The following is a 21,822-nucleotide window of genomic DNA, read 5'->3' as shown; positions in this document are numbered from 1 at the left end:
TTAACTCATCCAATGTCATGCAACCATTACAAGGCCACCTTAATATTCTACCCAAGTTTCTCTAACTCGGGGTCTTAATCCAAGATCCACGGGCTCTTAGTAAAAGACTAGGATAGGAAAACAATTACATTTTATCATTTTTCATTATCTTTAGCTAAAATACAGCATTTCATTTAATTATCAATGTAGGGAACTGAGCACAGTATACAATTGGAATGCCTATGATTTTATAACCAATAGACTAATTATATTTTATGACACTTTATAGTTATGGATAATTGAAAAATATTATTTATGCTTATTATTATTGAAAATAACAGTAGTCATGATTCCTCAATAGCCAATTTCAGCAATGTGTTCACTAATACATGATGCTTGCCTCCTTAGTCTGATAATTTTTTTCAATATCTTGGGCTTCCACTGCAGTTCCATTTACCTTAGTTTACATGTTTATTATTTCTTTTGTTCTTTAAATCCAGACTGACCTTAAACTCTTGATCCTCCTACTTCAGACTCCTGAGTACGGGGATTACAGGCAATCACTATCATACCTGCATTATTTTATACATTTAAAAACATTTTATTAAAGGACTTCCATAGACTTTTCTGCCTACTAGTTACACAGAAATTATACACATTCCTGTTCTACCTCCAGAACCCTATCCTTTTCTGTCTCCTCACCAAGTTGGCTTCCTAACATGCTTTCCATCCTGTCTCTCATCTTCAAACTACATTAAAATATTTGTAAGTCACTGAAGGTTGAAATAGTAAATCAGCACATGGCCTGTCTCCCATTAAGCAGTGCTTTTTATAAATTTATATGCTTCCAGATCTTAAGCCTTAAGTTAGTTTTAGGTCTGAGGGACAGTAATTCAATCTATCATTTTTCTGACACGAAGAATAGTAGGCACTCCATTTATCAGAAACCCAAGAATCACTTAAGAAACTGCCTGACAGCATGAAACAATTTCCAAAAGCAAACAATGGCATGAGTGAAAAAGCAAAGTATCATAAAACAGCAGTAAATAAACCCAGGGAGGGCTATTAAGATTCACTGAATATTAGGTAAATCATCCCTCTTCCATCGGAAATGCCAAGACATGTTCCCTATCCCAGATTCCTCTCCCAGATCCAAACTTGCCACAGTGTTACAGGGTCCTAAGGGAGTGCTTACATAACATACCAGTCTCAGATGCATAATGCATATGAATGGGCTACCCCCATGGAAAGAAAAGAGAGGAAGGGAGTGCTCTCTCACTGTGGGTACTGGCTCAAGCCATGCATCTGTGATAGGTTCTGGTGAGATCCCAGGGGGCATTGTCTTGATGTTACCATAAACACAGACTAGATTAGTAAAAATGAAAAACATATTTCAGTTTTGAAATAATGAGTGCTATATTATAAATCATCCTTCCATCTTTAATGAGGTTATTTATGTTCACTTTCTTTGCAAATGAATCTCTTATTCAATCCACTCAAGAATGGAATGCCCTGGTTAGCATGTTAAAGAATTTCTTTAACATAAGAATATTTCTCGGTTGATTCAAATAAGCCATGATATCATTTGTTCCTTGGGCTTGTTCAATTCTGTGTTCTTTTAACAAAGAAATTCTTTGTGGCTTCACGTCAAAAGCGAAGTGAGAAATCATGTACCCCATTATGCCCAGACATGTAGCTTGACCAACCAACACCACTTCTGATTATGTTTTCCCACAATCAGAGTTTTAGTTTGTGAGTCATTGCTTTGGTATTAGCTGATTTTTGGAATACAGAGTGCCTTGGGAGTATTACAGCAACAGAGGCCTTCCCAAAGATGCCAAATAGCTAAAACTTCATTAAGGGGCTTTGAAGCAAATTGCCCAGACACAGTTATCTCTGGATGGTCAGATGCAGGAAAGCAGGTCATAGTACGTAGGCCATGGGCAACAGACTGGAAGCCAGGCTGCTGGGTAAGGGACAACATTTAATCTAAGACCAAAGGCTTTGTGAGTCCCTATATTTTCAAAAACAAAAATGAGTCTCCTGGTCCCCCAAATGACTCTGAAGGTGGGATGTCCTATGTTTTTCTTTAAGTGAGTGAGTGACTCCAAGAGATACACATTCATCTGAAAGCACATACCACATATTTACAGACTCATAAAGATATTAGATCCTGTAGACATTCCTACCAAGTTTAAGACTACTGATTTTTGCAGGTAAAAGGTCATAGGGCAAAGGGCACTTGGGGTCTGACTAATCCTATCTTTCTAAACAAACAAAGCCCAGGATGTCCTAAGTCAGGAGAATCCTGAAGCTTCCTCTAGAACCCACCATTGCCTTCCCTACCCAATTCAAAGAAATGTGACTGATAGCCAGGGGCTCTTCACTCGTCAGCGCACAGCACCTCTTCTCTTCAAAGCTCATTAGAAGAGGGTGCCTTACAATGGAGCCTGACAATTCCCCACCCCATTCAGGACACATGATTGACATCTGCACAACTCATGGGGCAGAGAGAGGTTAGAAACTTGCTGGAGATGGGTCTGGCTCCAAGTCCAAGTAGATAAAAGACCTCAACATAAATCCAATTATGCTGGGGCTGATAGAAGAGAAAGTGGGAAATATCCTTGAACACAATGGCACAGGAGACCACTTCCTGAATAGAATACCAGTAGCACAGACACTGAAATCAACAATTAAAACATGGGACCTCTTAAAACTGAAAAGCTTCTGTAAGATAAAGGACATGGTAAATAAGACAAAATGGCAGCCCAAAGAATGGGAAAGATCTTCACTAACCCCACATTTGATAGAACTCAAAAAAGTAGACATCAAAATATCAAATAATCCAATTAAAAATGGGGTACAGACCTAAACAGAGAGTTCTTAACAGAAGAATCTTAAATAGCTGAAAGACATTTAAGGAATTGTTCAACATCCTTAGTCATCAGGGAAATGCAAATCAAATGACTCTGAGATACTATCTTACACCTGTCAGAATGGCTAAAATCAAAAACACTGATGACAGGCTATGCTGGAGAGGATGTGGAGAAAGGGGAACACTCCTCCATTGTTGGTGGGAGTGCAAACTTGTACAGTCACTTTGGAAATCAGTATTGCCGTTTTTTTTTTTTTTTTTAGAAAATTGGGAATCAATCTACACATGTGCCCACTCTTGGGCATATACCCAAAGGATGCTTGATCATACCACAAGGACACTTGTTTAGCTATGTTCATAGCAGCATTATTCATAATAGCCAGAACATGGAAACAACCTACATGCCCCACAGCTGAAGAATGGATAAAAAAATGTAGTACATTTACACAATGGAATATAACTCCACTGTAAAAAACAATGACATCATGAAATTTGCAGGCAAATAATGGTAATAGAAAAAAATCATTCTGAGTGAGGTAACCCAGACCTAGAAAGAAAAAAAAACCACACTACGTATTCACTCATAAATGGATATTGGATGTAAAGCAAAGGATAACCAGACTACAATCCACAGCTCCAGAGAAGCTAGGGACAAAGAGGGCCCAAAGAGGGACACATGGATTGCCCTGGGAAGGAGAAATAGATGAGATCTTCTGGGTAAACTCGGGGCAGGGGATGGTAAGGGGAGAGGACGAGGGATGAGATCATGAGGGAACTGGATGATGGGGCTGGGGGAGGGATGGAGGGGGAGAGTAAGGAAAGAGACATCTTGATAGAGAGAGCCATTTAAGGGGTTAGGGAGGAAACTGGAGCTAGGGAAATTCCCAGGAATCCACAAGGATGACCCCCCAACCCCCACAAGACTCCTAGCAATAGTGGAAAGGTACCTGAATTGGCCTTCCCCTGTATCAAATTGTGACTTCTCTGTCATCACATAGCCTGCATCCAGTAACTGATGGAAGCAGAGTCATAGATCAAGCAACAGGCCAAGCTCCAGGAGTCTAGTTAAAGAGAGGGAGGAGGGATTATATGAGCAAGGGGGCTCAAGACCATGGTGGGAAAACCCACAGAGACGGCTGACCCAAGCTCCTGAGAGCTCAGGGACTTGAGACCAACATCTGGGGAGCCTGTGTGGGACTGAACTAGGCCTTCTGTATGTGGGCGACAGTTGTGTTGCTTGGTTTGTTTGTGGGATCCCAGCCAGTGGGACCAGGATCTATCCCTGGTGTATGATCTGACTGTTTGGAGCCCATTCCCTGTGCTGGGATGTCTTGCTCAGCCTTGAGGCAAGAGGGGAGGGGCTTGGTCCTGCCTCAACTTAATGTGTCAGGCTCTGTTGACTCCCTATTAGAGGCCTTACCCTTTCTGAGGAGTGGATATGGGGTTGGGGTTACAGGAGAGGTGTGGGGGGGGGACAGCAGGAGGAGGAGAGGGGAGGGGGACATGTGGTTGGCATATAAAATGAATAAAACATTTTAAATAAAGAATAATCAAAAAAGAAAGAAACACACACCACTGACTACACTTGCAACATGCTCCATCCCCACGCCTCCAATGCTGCCATCCTGGGCAGACATCTGCAGACAAAAGTGAGGCAGCATATACTGAAGGCATTCACAATCCCCATTTCAGTATGGGCAGCAAGAACATCAAGAGCTGGCCACAGAACTTGGGCCACAGACATACTGCTGTGAAACTGAGCTCGAAAAGAGATAAAGAGAGCCAGGTGGTGGTGGCACACACCTTTAATCCTAGCACACGGGAGGCGGAGACAGGAGGATCTCTGTGGAGATCCAGGTCATCCTGGTCTACAGAGTGAGTTCCAGGTTAGTCAGGGTGGTTACACAGAAAAAGCCTGCCTCAAAAAAAAAAGGGAAGGAAGGAAGGGAAAAAGATAGAAAGGAAGGAAGGAAGGAAGAAAGAAAGAGAGAGAGAGAAAGAAAGAAAGGGAGAAAGGAAGGGAGAAAGGAAGAAAAGACGCTAATTGTTTCCTCCACCTTTGCCATCAGTCATAAGGACAAATGTACACAGACATCATTCATGTGGTAAGCAACAGACAGACACATAGAAACAACTTGAAAACGATAAGCTATTCATAAAGTGCTCCTCCAGGGTAAACAAATTCACCAATGACATAACTGAATCTTCTGAACTGTTACTGAGAGTTCACAGCACACGGAACACAGATTTACTTGACTAACGATGCTCCTTGCTACTCTACCCTACTACTTCTGCTTCTTCAAGACATGTAGGAGTAAATCTGTCAGTCAGTGGTAAGAGTTTTATTTTTTTACATTTTAAAAATTGATTTATTAAGGCTAGAGGGATGGTTTAGTTAGTTAAGAACACTTGCTGCTCTTCTAGAAAACCCGAGTTTGGCTTCCAGCAACCATTTCAGGCAGCTCACAACTGCCTATAACTCTAACTACAGGGCTTCTGACATCTTCTTCTGGCCTCCACAGGCACCTGCACCCACACACCTCCACTCATACATGCCATGGGACACAGGTAGAGGTCAGAGGACAACTTGGAGAAGTCACTTCTCTCCTTTGACCTTATGGGTTAAGAAGGTCAAACTCAGGCTACTGGGCTCAGCAGCAGGCACCTTTACACACAGGCCATACTTGGCCATGCTTGGCCAGTGGTGAGCCTTTTGGAGTGAGTCATACACAGTCGTGCTGCAGATCCCTTTTGAGTGTTGACTGCTTCCTGCATCCAGGCTCAGCCTGCTTTCACACTGCAAAACTCACATTAGAGAAACTTAAGACTCTTGGACCTTGTCAAGTTTAAAAAAAGAGAGAGAGACCCAATTTTATATGAATAATAAGCTATTGAATTTCCAAGAACCCGTTCCATCGTGGTTATATGAAAGAAGGCTGCAGGAGGTAATGTGTTTTCTCCCCTCTGCTTGGATGATGGGTGGGGCTCCCAAGGAGTTCCTGCTTCCTCATAGGAACCTGAGAACGAAATCTACACCATCTCCTTACCTGTAAGGATGGTTTTACTGACATGTTTTTAAGATTATTTATTCTTACTTGTGACACAAATTATAAGAAGTGTTCTTCAAGGAGCCTCCAACTGGCAGCCCCTTTGAACTGCTAGAAATATAGTTTCAGACCACCCAAGGAACCAGAAGTTCTGGGACTAGTCCATGGCAGCTCGTGTTTCATCAGCTTTCCAGGTGACTTTTAAAGCAGCTAACACTTGAGAACAACTCTACTAGAACATTCCAAAATGCTACGCGTGATGTGTGGCAATGGACTGATAAGCCTGGCATACACACGGCCACACGATGGCTGCCAGCTCAGAATGCCTTCTCGACAGGGGCTGCAAAACTTCTAGAAACCGTCAACCTTATCCGAGTTAGATCACTTCCTGGCAAGCAGCAGCAGCAGACGCTGCCTAAAAATGAGTCATTTTCCAAAGTATGGAGGAGTCTTATGGAGACAGAATTTGTGACTCAGTTCTCTATTGTTTAAGTGGACAACTAGTTCTAGCCGTCACAAATTAGATTTTGCCTGCCTTTCACCAAACATAGAAGCTGTAGCTGAAACTGAGGAGGAGGAAAATAGGAAACAGGGATGTGAGCTATATCTCATGGGGAGCTGGCCTGATCAACAGAAGTGGCACCCATGGTCACTAAGGTCCTGGACAAGAAAGGTTTGACTTTCTTAGTAACCCTGCCATGGTGAAAAAGGAGAAGAGCCCTCGTATCAGCTCTTTCCAAACATTTTTGTTAGGAATTAAAAAGTTCTCAATGGCAGACCCATCATGTTCAAGGACTGCAGGACTTACCACAGTTAAGACATCAGGTCCCCTCAAACTGACCGGTGGATTTAGCATGATAGCAGTGAAAACCCCAGAAGAATTCTTTTTAGAGGGTACCGGTAAGCCAGGACAGATGTCATAGAAAGACCAGCCAATTGAATTGTTATTCTTATTCAGTTAAAGACGCATGATCTGATTTTCAGAATAGTGTAGCATTAGTGAGAGGGTAGAGACCTAGATCAGGGGGAGTTTTGAAAGAGGTATGAAGGCAACTCCAGTAAGAAAGGCCAGCCTTTCGCACAATGGTGCAGTTAGAAGTCGACACAAAACTCAACTGATATCTTAAATCATATCCAGTATCAAGGTATCTCTTTACTTGCTCTCCTTCTCTGTTCTTCCCCCAAGTAAACTTTTCTGATCTCTCATGCTCTCCTCCCCCTCCCCTTCTCCCCTACCTCCCTTCCCTTCCCCCATGCTCCCAATTTTCTCAGGAGATCTTGTCCCTTTCCCCTTCGTAGTTGTGGGGGTTGTCCGTGTATGTGTCTCTTAGGGTCCTCCTTGTTTCCCAACTGCTCTGGGGTTCTGTATTGTAGGCTGGTTATCCTTTGCTCTATGTCTAATATCCATGATGTTTGTCTTTCTGTGTCTGGGTTCCCTCACTCTGGATGGTTTCTTCTAGTTCTATCCATTTGCCTGAGAACTTCAAGATGTCATTGTTTTTTTTGTTTGTTTGTTTTGTTTTGTTTTTCTGCTGAGTTGTACTCCATTGTGTATATGTACCACATTTTATTTATTCATTCTTTGGTTGAGGGGCATCTAGGTTGCTTCCAGGCTCTAGCTATTACAAATAATGCTGCTATGAACATAGTTGAACAGATGTCTTTGTGGTATGAGTGTGCATCCTTTGGGTATATGCCTAAGAGTGGAATTGCTAGCTGGGTCTTGAGGTAGGTCCATTCCCATTTTCCTGAGAAACTGCCATACTGATTTCCAAAGTGGCTGTACAAGTTTGCATTCTTATCAGCAATGGAGGAGTGTTCCCCTTTCTCCATATCCTCTCTAGCCAAGCTGTCATTGGTGTTTTTTATTTTAGCCATTCTGACAGGTGTAAGATGGTATCTCAGAGTTGTTTTGATTTGTATTTCCCTGATAACTAAGGATGTTGAACAATTCCTTAAGTGTCTTTTAGCCATTTGAGATTATTCTGTTGAGAATTCTCTATTTAGATCAGTATCCCATTTTCTAATTGCATTATTTGATGTTTTGGTGACAAGTGTTTTGAGTTCTCTGTATATTTTAGAGATCAGTCCTCTTGATACTAGGAGCTGTTATGGGCTTAACGAGAAATCTGGCACTAGGAAAATCAACAGGAATCTACAAGGATGACCCTCCAACTAATCATCTAAGCAATAGTGGAGAGACTACCTTAAATACCCTTCTCCTATTATGAGATTTATGACTATTTTATACGCCATCCTAGAGCCTTCATCCAGTAGCTGATTGGAAGCAGGAGCAGAGATTCATAGCTAAGCACTGAGCTGAACTCCTGGAATCCAGTTGTAGAGAGGGAGGAGTGATGAGCAAAGGGGTCAAGACCATGCTGGGGAAACCCACAGAAACAGCTGACCTGAACAAGTGGGAGCTCATGGACTAAAGACTGACAGCTGGACAACCTGGAAAGACCAAACTAGCTCTCCTGAATGTGGGTGTCAGTTGGGGGGGGCTTGGGTAGTCTATGGGACCACTGGCAGCAGAACCAGTATTTATCCCTAGTGCACAAATGGGCTCCCATTCCCTATGGACGGATACTCTCTCAGCCCAGATACACGAGGGAAGGTCTCAGTCCTGCCTGCCCCAAATTATTTGACAGACCTTGATGATTTCTCATGGGAGGCCTTACCCTCTTTGAGGAGTGGATGGGGGTGGGGTAGGGAGATGATGGAAGGAATGGGAGGACAGGGAGAGGGAACTGGGATTTGAATGTAAAATCAGATTGTTTTTAATTTTAATAAAAAATCCTATCCATAAATTAACTTGCCAGCTGTGACAGTGTACACCACTGATTCTAGTGCTGGGGAAGGGGAGGGGGCGGGCTGAGGCAAGAGAACTGGGAGTTTAAGTCCCGCCAGGATTGTACAGCGAAACGCTGTCTCCAAGATAAAATAACTCTAACTGCTATAAGTGCTAAACATAAAACTATGGAAGAGTTCCAAGGAAACTGACGACAGAATCTTTATGACCTTGGATCAGGTAAAGAGGTTTTCAGATATGACACCAAAGCCAAACCATAACAGGGAAATACTTAACAAATCGGACTTCACAACAAAGGACCCATATCCAAAGATCCAGAGAGCCACAAAACTTAATGACATTGAAGCTAGGCTTTTAAAAAAACGAGCAAAATATTTCAGTAGACCCCTTACTCAGGGTGCACATGAGAAGATGTACCGTGAAGAAAATGCACTAACAACTTCTCATAGCTGTGACCGCCCAACTACCAGAACCACCCAGACAAACACACACAGAGCACCTGTAGACATCGAGAGCTGAGAGGTGCCCAACAGTCAGGAGGCAGCCATCGCAGGAAAGGGGTTGACAAGTTCCTATCAATGTTAGCCATACACTTTTCCCATGACCCAGCAGTCATGCCTACATAGTGATTCTGTAGAAATAAAAAAACAATATCCATGAAAAAACTGCACATGAATGTATGGAGTAGCTCAATTTCTAACCATCCTCAGCTAAAAAATACCCCATGGCTTTCCCAATATACTACATTAGCTTCCTCCTATAGAACATTATACAGCAGTATAAAAGGAAATACAGTAGTATCACCACACACAATATGGATGTATTTCCAGTGAAGTGTGATGAGTAAGGAAGCCAGTCTTAAAAGTTTATGTGATTCATAATCCCATTCCTTTGAAATCCCAAGAAAGGGGGGAGAGAGAGAGAGAGAGAGAGAGAGAGAGAGAGAGAGAGAGAGAGAGAGAGAGAGAGAGAGAGAGAGAGAGAGGAAGAGAGGGAGGGAGAGAGAGGGAGGGAGGGAGGGAGAGAGAGAGGAAGGAGGGAGGGAGGGAGGGAGGGAGGGAGAGAGAGAGAGAGAGAGAGAGAGAGAGAGAGAGAGAGAAAGAAAGAGAAAGAAAGAAGGACCAGTAGCTGCCATGGGTTAGGGTGGGAGAGAGCTGTGTTTGACACACAAGATTTGAGGAATGATGTAATAGTTCTGAATACCAATAAATGTAAATGTTAAAATTTCTAAGATCTGACAACAAAAAGTGAGTTAATAAATATAAACCTAACAATAATAAAAAGATACCTGGATTTTCTGGGACAGCAGACCCATGTTCTGCCTTCTCTGCTATAGAAATGGATTTTACTTTTAAAGTGGTACATTTCCAGTTGGAAGTTTCTGATTTGTACAGATTTAAATATGCATAAAACAATACAGTAACTCTGGGTTACACAGTCATTTTTGACTAAATTTATAATGCTTCCCTAATGAATTTTTAATATTACCCTAAATATTCTGAAGTGAAAATTTGGAATGACTCTCCTCTCTCTCCTCAGTAGTTCCACTCACTCCAATAGTGGTTTATGACAGAGAGAGAGAGAAAGGGAGGGAGAGAGGGAGGGAGGGAGAGAGAGAGAGGATAATTGTACAGGGATCTGGGCAAACAACCCCAGTCCAGTTGCCACCAAACATTGGTAGTAAAGTCAACACTGATATATGTCAAGGGCGATGTCTAAATTTGCCCTATACACTTTCTACTTCTGTTGTCTTCTGAAAATAGTTATATTAGGATTTTAGTGGGTCCTACTATAAAACTGGAGCACTTAATAAGGTTTAAAATTTTTTAAATTTTCTTTTAATTAACAAATGATAATTATATATATATGTATGTGAGATACAAGGTAATCTTTGATGCATACATTCTAGAAAGACTCAAGAAATGGAATAAGAGTCCCATCAACTCAGCAACTTCTCCTTCCTGTACGACGAGAAGATCAGTTTGTATAACATCTTTCTAACTTGTGTACTAATTGAATAACATATGTTTCATTGCATCACCCTCCTCCCCTCTCCCACTGGTTCCCATTTTCAGACAGTGTCTGGAAGATGACATTTTCACCTGACCTCTAGCACATCTTGATTTCTAGCTGAGGAAACTGCAATTCCACAATTTAATTGTGTGCATGCACCTAACTTCTAGTTCCTGCCACCCAAGGACTCTCTCTTCAGATGCTGACTCCTCCAGTAAACAGAGGGAATGAGAAACCTCTGCTTCCCCTTGCCTACCAGATTCAGTAGTTCCCCAAACATAACACATTAGAATGTGGAAACCAAGTTAACAGTTACTCACAGCAATGTATGTATTGCTTACATGTTGTATCTTCTGTCTGGTTGTGAATGGAACAGGTGAATACAGTTAGGACGGAACAGAGTTCACAGTAACTGAGAGCCAGTAGTCTGAGTTTAGTAGTCTGAGTTTATACCCACATCCCTAAAGTCACATCACACAGAGGTATGTGCATCACACATAATGTCTGTCCATCCAGTGACATGCATACAAAGTAAGTAATACCCTTGAAGCATCAACCTGCCTCAGAGGAAACATTTTCCATCTTCCTTGGTGGATTACAAAGTGGCTGGAATCATTTCTGTCCATCATTACTTGACTCTTAACAACTGCCTCCTGTCCTGTCCTGTCCTGTCCTGTCCTGTCCTGTCCTGTCCTGTCCTGTCCTGTCCCCTCCCCTTTTCTCCCCTCCCCTCCCCTCCTCTCCTCTCCTTTCCTTTCTCCTCCCTCTTTTCCCCTCTCATCTCCACCACTCTCCTCTCCCCCTCCATTCCTTCTCCCTCCTCCCCTCCAAACAGGAATGTCTTTGTCAATTTTTAAAAGATAATATTTACCAATGCTGGGAACTGCATTTTAAGACGGCAGCACTCCTTCAGTTAGAGATCAGATCCCAAGCATCACCACACAGTGTCTTCTCTGTAAAGCACTAGTACTTTCAGGGGGAAAATCTATTTGTAAACATTCAAAGAGTTCACTGCCTGCCCCCGCCCAGTGTCCCCTGAAGCCTATCTTAAAGCACTAGGAATGCTTTGTTCAAAGTTCCATCTCACAAAATCCCCCCCCCCCACACACAACTCCTTTTCTATGGAGCTCATCATAACCTTTGTTGAATATGTTTCTGTTAGCCTGGAAAATTAATAACTTTTCACTGAGATATAACCCAACATAGAACTAACTAATTCTGTCTACTACATTGTTGGAAGACACAAATGCCACAGGTTACAGTGCCATGGATTTGGTGTTCTCATCTACTTGAAAATCTGTAGCACCAGATACCCTCAAAAGATGTTTTATTTCCCCTCAAAACACTGGAACATATTAAAATGACTGGATTCAAGCACACTGCCTTATGGATTCAGACTCATTTTACAGTCGATTAAAATCCCCAGCCTGTTTTCTATACATCACCATGAAACTCCAGCACCTTTTACAAAGATTAGCTATGTTTCTCCATGAAGACTCTGAGGGCTCTAAATCGACTTCTGTTCAGATATTCCTGCTGGTATCTACTCTGGCATCTATTGTTAAAGAAACAAAACAAAACAAAAACTACTTTCTTCTTCTCAAAGAACAGCACATTTAGCATTTGGAGTGCTGCCATTAACATCTGGACATCTCTCAAGTTGAAATCCAGCTTGGTGAAATGTGCTTTGCTTAGGCAATTTGTGAAGCATCCAAGAAACAAATTTGTTCCTACAGATGCATGTTTCATGGAGACAGGGGTGAGGAGGAGATGAAGCCCTACTCTTTTTCTGTTGTTGTTGCTGAAAGGCTCTATATTTTTTATTACAGGACAAACCATTCCCAACTTAAATATGACCAAATCTCCAGGTTAAAAATGTTGAACTCCACCCGGTAGCATAGCTTGCGTTGACCATGATTCAGTGCAAACTCTCAAGTCTTGCCATTGATTGTGTGAATTCTTACAGGCCCAGCTTGGTTCTCCTCCAGTGTCTTCTCTTGGAGTTGTACCTACTTTTGTTACCGGTTTTCATCCAAATCCACTGAGGAATAGGCGATTTTGCTTTTATTTCTTGGCCAGGAATTGCTTGATTGTGAAAGTCTTGTGAGAAGACATGGTGAGAACCCAACTGGGGCGTACGTGGCACTGAGGAACAGCGAAGAGCTCAAGCCCTACTCTTAGAGTCGACCATTTTCCCTTAGGTGAAACTGTTCCGTCACAGGTGAGAGCTGTGGTACTAAGCATTTCTATGGCACTCACACTCTTTCTTGGTTGAAAGCCTTTAGTGGAATTTAGCCATGAGCGGCCTAACAACATAACATTGACAACAAACCTCACCCGGAGTCTAGAAGGACAGACAGGAAAAGGCATCAGGTCATTACGGACTAAGAATTTATTTTGGAAGAACACGTGGATAGACATTTGAGCGACTCAAAATGTGCTGGTTAAAGAAGAATACCAATGGAAACTTTGAACTCAAGACACAGAACAGCCAAAGGCAGGGTAAACGCCCGAGCAAATGTGCCAGTGATCAAACAGCAACCTCCCCGTAGCTCCACATCAGAAGCAGCTGAGTTATTGAGCTGTGGCTCACACTGACCACTGCCTAGTACGTTCCTCTTCCTTTTCTCCAGTGGCGGAGCTCTGGCTAAAGAGATGGAAACATACACGCGTCATCAAGAGCATTCCTTAAGGGCCTGCTGTGTTCTGAGCACTGTGAATGACTCAGACACAAAGGTGGAGGGAAAGCTTGGCCTTACCCATCAGATAACTTGCAGTCCAGCTGGTGGGAGGAGGAGGCAAGAACAATTAAAAAAAAACAATGAAAGATCATTAGAACCAATGTCAACAAAGTTACTGTAATATGCTATGGATAACACATGTCTAGTGTCAGCAAACAATTGCTTCTTGTCATGCTGTCTAAGCTTGTGGGTAATTGAGACGTGAGCAGGGCAGCACAATGTATTTGGACTGGAGATGGATCCAACGGGGGTTGAGCTGTAGAGGACTCATCTGACGGCAGCCTGCAGGACAGGCTGGGTGTGGGCAGATCACATGCCAGCAGCCTGTGTCCTGACAGCTGGAAAAAGAGAATAGATAAGGACAGGCTCACCCACAGAGGAACAGAAAAATGGGTGAGGAGAAAGCTGGAAGAATTTTATATCTTTGGTTTTTCAAGGCAGGGTTTCTCTGTGTAGCCCTTGCTGTTCTAGAACTTGCTGTGTATAACAGGCTGGCCCCAGACTCATAGAGATTCACTTGCCTCTGCCCTCTGCGTGCTGGGATTAAAGACGTGTGCCACCACTGCCCGGCTTCCAGGAAAAAATTTAAACATAACTAGTACTTTAGAGTCTGGAGTCACAAACTACAAAACTGAAGGATACCCTGATATTGAAGGAAAAGGCTCAGTGGGTTTTCTTTTTTGGGGGTATTTGTTTGTTGTAGTTTTGGATTTATAGAAAGATTAAGGGAGACGCACACGGTTCTTGTACATCTTCTACCTCTGGCCTCAGTTTCCTCCATCACTCACATGTTGCAGCAGTGTGGTCCATTTGTTACAGCAATGAGCCAGTGCCACGTTATCACTAACTAAGTCTCTCGTTTCCATGAAGCTTCCATTCCGTGCCAATGCCTTCTACGGGTTTTGACAACTGTTTTATGTTGTGCGTGCATGTGGTACCATAAAGAACACGACCCGACCCTGACAATCCTGGTGTTCCACTCTTGGTTCCTCCTCCCCTGTGATCAAGGCAGTCACCTGTCTATTTTGTCCCCAGTTTTGCCTTTCCCTGAGGTAGTTGGAGTGGTACTACAGGCAGCTCTTGGAGGCTCAGCTGGTTTTGGATGGCTTCCACCAACTCTCTCACTGTGTCAGATGGGAGCATTTGTGACTTACCGGAAAGATAAGAAATTAGGGATTCAGAATCAAAAGAACTTTATATGGAATTCTGGGAAACTGAGGTCTACACACAAACCAGTGTAAGTGTTTGATGATGCTGGCTTAGCACTTCCCAAGGACGTCATCCTTGGTATGTGTGATGCCGTGATGGCAGGCCTAGCTCAAGTCCAGCGATGTCTCTTCTAGTTCTAACCCTGAACCAGTTGGCCTTGGCATCTCAGTGGTTCCTAACGTATTTTGGGAACGGGACCGTAGTCCTCAAAAGAGTACTTTCAGGACTGAGACAATATGTATGGAATGTTTTATATAATGCCCGGCACAGAACAGCACCCCAAAGATGGTAGCTACTAATGGTTTGTGATCCCAGTAAACTTTCTGTCAATGAAGAAACATTAAATCTAGCTAAGTCAAGTGCAATATTTAATCATCTTTTAAAGGCAAACCCCTACAATTGCTAGGATATATTTCCTCATAGTAGTAACTTAAGGAAATCTATGAGTCTATGCATGCCCTTGTCTGGCATATCTAGGAAATATCTAAAAGCACTCCAATATCACCATAGTTATAGCTAGCCTTTCCTTCCCAGGACAGTGGATTATATCACACTTCAGATTTGGGTTTCCTTAGAGATGGACAGGAACAACCTACCTCCTAATGGTCACCAGCAAAGAGCACAATGAAAACGTATCAATTTCATGGAACTGAAAGTTTAACACATATGAACCCAGCACACAGAAAGATCACAAAGGCATGAGGACTGAAGGCTCCTAGGAGTTTCTAAGTCCTTCCAATGAGACGAAAGCCTTTCTCAGTATGCAAGCTTCACAGTTCACTTGTCTTACAACTTTGTGTTTGCATGGCAGAGGTGGTCTTCACACAGGATTCACAATCCCCTCCTTCATAGTTAATTCTACCTTAGGTAGGACTAAAAGTTCTGTCTTCAAGTAGTTCTAATTCAGACAACGAAAAGAAGAAACTACAAAGAACCCATTCTCTCTGGAACATGCTAGAGATCTTCAAAACACATCCATGCTAGCACATCAGAAAGGCTTCCCTTTCTCCAATGTCTTTTATTGGTCTGCGGTAAGGGTACCCTACCATTGTGCACATGTCCTTCTTCCTTTACTCCCTGTCCAGACTGTTTGCACCTCCAGATATATTTTGATAGTCTTTAACAAATATAACCTGAACTCTTTATTTAACTCCCTATCTCTCCTTTGTTTCCTAATGGTAATCTCACCCAACTGTAGTTAGAACCTTTCTCTTAAAAGAAAAGTGTCCACACTCCCCCCAAATTTTCTACAGCAGACCCCACCTTACTGTGTGAAGAAGCAGATGCCGACAGGGGATAAGTGCCAGGACAGACTCCACATCTGGCCTTCCTCAACAACAGTCTCTAAACTTTCTTGATCGCATACCCCCAACTAGCAAAAATATTCTAAACATATGTGGGTTTATTTACAAATCTTAGAAGAGAGGCTATAACAAAGCTGTGGTCCTGGTCTCCCAGGGTGTGACAGCCTACTGCTATCAGCTGTATCAGCAACTTTTTATGCACGTGCACACACACATGCATGCACACACGTGCACACATATACGTGGCCATTTCCCTATCTATAAATGAAGGCAATATCAGTATTCATAATTTTCTTGTGATGGCTGATATATGTAAGACACTTAGAACAGAAAGAACTGTGTTAGGGACTGCTTCTGCTTCTGTGTACTAATGCTGGCTATATTCTTACAAACTGCCTTTTGGCATAGTTTAGTAGCAAAGTTGAGTAGAAGGTACAGACTTCCCACAGCCCTCCCCATAACAGTAACTTCCTCCACTCTCAGCAACCCCATCTTTCTACAGCCAGTAGAGCTTCATTGATCGTTACAGCCTACAGCCCCCACTCAACATCAGGAACTCACCATAGTAGTTCTCAATTCTCTGGGTTCATACAACTGTACGTTGTCAAGTTTCTACCGTTAGGCTCCACTAAGAGGTATTTTTGAATCTTGTAAATCTTCACATTCTTCCTATTCATGCCTCACACCCCCAGCCCTGGGGAAACCACTGTTGCTATATCTTAATCTTTTCTATAACACTATGTCATTAGAATAATTTGTTGTCTTTTCAAGCTGCCTTCTCTCAGTAGGTAGAATGTATTTGTTTTGTTTGCCACCTCTTTGCAAGGTTTAATGGTACGTTTCTTTTAAGCTGGATAATATTCCTTCACTTGTATGTACCACACTGTATTTGTCCATTCCTTTATTGAAGATGTTTTAGTTGCCTGTAGGTTTTGGCAACAGTGAATAAAGTTGCTTTAAACATCTGTGTGCAGGTTTTTAGTTGGATGTAAATACCAAGAAGCATGATTGCTGAATTATTTAGTAAAACCACATCAAATTTAGTAAGCAACTGCCAAACTGTTTTCCAACATGGTCATATTATCTGATATTCTCAAAGCAGAGAGAGAGTGTGTGTGTGTGTCATGTCGTGCCCCCCCCCACCCAGCATTTGGTAGCATACATGCCCCGGACTTTGCCTTTCTAATAAATGTATAATGTTGCCTCATTGTGGTTTTACTTTACATTTCCCTGGTGCTAAAGGCACAGAAAACCTTTTCATGTACACATTTGTCTTTTGCCATTTCTTTCCTTTATTGTCTGTCTGCTGAAATATTTAGCCTGTTTTTTTTTAAGTTGGCTGCTTTATGGTCAATTTTTAAGAATTTTTGTATATTTTGTAGAATTGTCCTCTACCAAATACTTTCAAAAAGTTTTTCCCCACTGTGTGATACATCTTCTCACTGTCTTGTGCCACAGAACAGGAAGGCATTGTGTGGAAGGTCATGGCCAGACTAGATTTTCTTCTATGTTACCTTCTAGAAGTTTCTGGTGTTAATTTTTGGGAAAGGAATAACCTCTATCATGGGTTTATTTTTCTACAATGAGGAATTCCCCTCATTCCAGAACTATTGTTGAAGACAACATTCTTTCCCTCCACGGTATTCTTCACTCCTTTGTCACAGACAAGTTCATTGTATCTAGGCGGCTCTATTTGGGCCATATTCTGCCACACTGATATACTTGTCTCTTTGCCCCATCACTATAGTGTCATAAGTACTGTAACTTCACAATAAGTCTTAAAAATCCAATGGTGCTAGCCCTCAGACTCTGTTTTTCTCCTTCATTTAGAGACCTCTGCCTCTGTATTTAAACTTTTAAGCAGTTTGTCAACATCTACAAAGCATCTAATCGATGTCACATGTGAGCTATATAACTTAGTCTGGGAAGAGCTCAATCCTCCTAAAAATATTTATTTATTTATCTGTTTGAGTCTTTGCCTGCATGCATGGGTTCATCATGTATGTTCCTGGTATCTGCGGAGGTTAGAAGAGAGTATCAGGTTCTGTTACAGATGGTTGTAAACCACCATGTAGATACTGAGAACCAAACTCAGATCCTCTGCATGAGCAACAAATGCTCTTAACTGCTGAGCCATTGCTCCAGCCCCAAAGAGCTGGCATCTTAACAACACTAAATCATTTATTTTTGAACATGAGATCCTGGCTATTGATTTAATCCCTCTTTGATTTCTTTTGTCAAAGTTTCATATCTTATACGTATTTTGTCAGATTTATACATAAGCATTTCATTTTGGAAGTGCTAATTTAGATGGTATTATGCTTGCAATTCCAAATTCTATTGTTCCTTGCTGGCACACAAGAATGCAATTGACTTAAATATTAATGTTATGCCACAGTTTTGCTATAATTGCTTCTTAGTTATAAAATATTTTCATACTTCTATATAAAAGAAAAAAGGAGAATATGAAATCATGAATAAAAGAATAAATTTCCTAACATCTCCTTTCTACTTTCTGCTCTGGAGACTACTGTTTTTGTGTATTTTAGAGTCCTGTTATCTTAACTACTAGGTCAAATTCAAACTGGATGGATTGTTTGTACTCAGTGGCCAGTATTTTCCTATTATGTTCAACTACAAGATAAAGCCACTGCTTTGTAATGATAGTGATACAGGTTGTCTCCTAAGTGCAAATTCTTACTGATAGTGAAGGGGATATGCTCAGAATAGGTTGGGGATGGGGTGAGAAGGTCAGAGAGGAAAACAAGCCAGGTCTTTCTTCACACTAAGTTCCTTGAGTCACTTTTGTAAGAGTTTTAAATCTAAGAATAACCAAGCATCAAAATCTGTGCAGAAGTTTGAAAACCAGCATGAGAGTTCATCTGCCCATTCCTGCCCGGTTGATGGTGATGTACACAGGTCATGAGGCCCTGAATGTGTGTATCTCCTCTTCAGTGCCAACTCTCACACAATGCCAGATACACAGCAAATGGCCACTACATGTTTAACTAAGTGCCAAGATCTATAACTAGTAATAGTCCCATTGAAACCTTGGAGGTGATGAGCAGAGCCCCAATGGTAGGAATTATTGACAGGAGATAGCTAGGTATCCTCCATACTTCCTGCAACATGATTGGTGCTTTAAAAACATCTTGAATGAACAAATGGGTTCTAAACCAATACCAACTAAAATGGTAGACAGAAAAGTGGCGAAGCAGTTGGGATAAAACTGAAAGCTGGAGATCATGAATACATTTGTGTGGCTATGGTGACCAGGCTACCTCAAGGATTAGGAACCTGCATATCACTTTGGAGTATGGTACCAAAGTTGTTAATCTAGTGCTACAGCTGATTCTGTCTACCTGCAAGATTTTTAAAGAGACTAATCAAGAAAATTGGTATTTATAAAACACAAGTTCCTTTCTTCATGGAGCTAAGGATTGAACTCAAGGCCCTGTAGGTGTCGGGTGAACACTCTTCATAGTTCACAAGTTTATCATCTCCTTAATTTCAGAGACACCTTGCCCCTTTCTCCTTCTGACACCACAGCTTTGTATCAAATAATTCAAACAGCAGCAACTATTTCTCCTTGAGGGAAGCCAGACAGCAAAAATAGCCTGGCCATGGGCAAGAGGGCAGGTGGATTGTTGCTGTGCTTTTATTGTAAGTGACCTTTTCAAGTTCCTTCAGCAATCTGAGCACCATTTTGAGACACAATGAAATGGTGTATGCAAACCACATGACATGGCACCACACACCTACTCTCTCACCTGCATATTTACTAATCTGCCAAAGTCCTATCACGTGCTTACCTGGTGTGTCCCTGTTGTATACAGAGTGCAGGATATCAGGACAGGACTGTTGTTCCTAGGGGACTGGAGTCTACTGAAGGCTCCACACCGGCCCTATGAAATTATTCCCCAGTGACTTCCTCTGAGCATCAAGGGGAGGCTTTTCTAACGGCAGGAGAATGGTGGGAAGTGGCCTGGGAGAAGGGCCCTCATCATGGAGGGCTTGTACGAAGTCTCAAGATGAGAAGGTTCTCTTCAAGACACAGCTGAGATGAAGCAGGTGACTGGGACAAGGACCAGACTGTGTGGACCTTTAGAGTCATGCAAAAGGTAGAGACCATAATTGGTCATATGCGCTGCCTGCTTAGAGGATAAAGGACAAAATACAGTGCTGACTCCCAGGCTGTGAGGCTCAGTGGATGAATAAAGGCTACATAGCAAAGGTTAAGGGATATGATGGCTCAGTCAGTATAGTGATTGCTTTGCAAGCATTTGAACCTGAGTTTGATCCCTAGGGCCCAAATTAAGAAGTCGGGCATTGCAGTATACACTTGTAACCCCAGTGCCAGGAAGGCTGAGACAGGAAAAGCCCTGGGGCTCGCTGGCCAGAAGTCTAGCCTATTTGGCAAGTTCCAGGCCATATACCCTGTGTTTTTAAAATAAAATAAAATAATAATAATAATGATGATAGAAGGGCAGCAACCGAGGACCGACAGCTAAGGTTAACCTTGGACTCCACATGCAAGCACACATGTGTACATACACATAACTGACTCCCCAGAATACATGGTATACAGAAGACACCAACTCTGTCATTTTGTGACTCAGGGAAGGGTTAGAGGGGGCTACCGGGGTCTGAAAAATGTCATGCAAGACAAGACAGGTGAGTTCGTAACCACACAAATCTGGAACTCAGAGAAGTGTCCAGGGACACATATGAATATTTCACCCACATCCGTTTATCCCATGAGAGGAAAGCACAGACCGGGGAGACACAAACCTAGATCTGTGTCCTGAAGAACTGTGCTCTACCTAGACACACACCAGGAGGGCAGAGTGGCAGGAGAGTCGCGCTGGCTCACTTGCCCCACTTTGAAGACACTTGGTCATACTGAAGCCAGAGGCTGCCTGCAGCCCATGCCACGGCAGGCACTGTCAACAGGACTTGGTAGCAGAAGGCTCATGCAAGGTTAGAGGTATCGGGTAGGAGGGGCGAATGTGCCCCACTGCCATGCCTGCCGCCTGGACTTCACTTTGACACAGCTGGTGAGGTAAGCAGTTCTGTCAGACCCAGCTCTAAAAGTCAAGGCCACTGATGAAGTCCATTCAAGCTTGGAAACCCAGCAGCTTTGGTAGGGGACCTGACAAGAACCAAACAGCCCAGCTATGTTTGGAAGGACACCAGATTCCAGGCAGTTATCTCCCAAGAGCACTCCAGCAATAGAGAATGCCTATACCCCAAAAGACTACCAGTCCAGCCTAAGACAAAAACAACCCATGAATCTTCCTTTGCTACTAAGATTGCACAGTAATCCAACATAGCACAACATCCAACCATACCACCATAAAAATAGTTTTAAAATGAAAAGTAAATATTAGTAAAAGCCCATCTGAACTTTCTTTGGGTTTATCACTTTCTGGATATAAGAAAAATATCATGAGAATTACTAACTTAAAAGAAGATTAATTTAATTTAATGTGTCTGAGTGTTTTGCCTGCTTGTATGTATACACACCAGGTACATTCCTGACATTGAAAGAGTTCAGAAGAGCAGCCTCTGGAATTGGAGTTATAGAGTTGTGAGCTACCAGGTGGGTGCTGGGAACTGAACCCTGGTCTTCTTAAGAGCAGCAAATGCTCTTAATGACTGAGTCATTGCTACAGCCTCCTTATTTTAGAGAGAATTTTTTCTATACTATATGAGTTCAGACCACATAAATCCATGATTCCTGTCATATCATTCCCACAATTAAATTTAGGAAGTTCATCTCGATCCAGGCATGATTACAATAAGCACTATTTAAAGTTAAAGGCCGGTGTCGAACATCCAC

The 21,822-nt window shown here is 42.3% G+C and overlaps 1 protein-coding gene and 1 pseudogene across 1 annotated transcript in view; both read right to left on the bottom strand.

Moving 5' to 3' along the window:
- Window positions 1–21,822, bottom strand: part of Iqgap2 (IQ motif containing GTPase activating protein 2) — a 272,297-nt gene that overhangs the window by 163,583 nt on the left and 86,892 nt on the right. The window lies entirely within an intron of this gene.
- On the bottom strand, window positions 12,590–12,841 carry LOC106022712 (annotated as a pseudogene).

Source organism: Mesocricetus auratus, unplaced genomic scaffold (assembly GCF_017639785.1).
Source record: "Mesocricetus auratus isolate SY011 unplaced genomic scaffold, BCM_Maur_2.0 Super-Scaffold_100020, whole genome shotgun sequence".
NCBI classification, from domain to species: domain Eukaryota; kingdom Metazoa; phylum Chordata; class Mammalia; order Rodentia; family Cricetidae; genus Mesocricetus; species Mesocricetus auratus.
The sequence above is the reverse complement of the archived record's forward strand: the minus strand, read 5'-3'. Positions and strand labels throughout refer to the sequence as shown.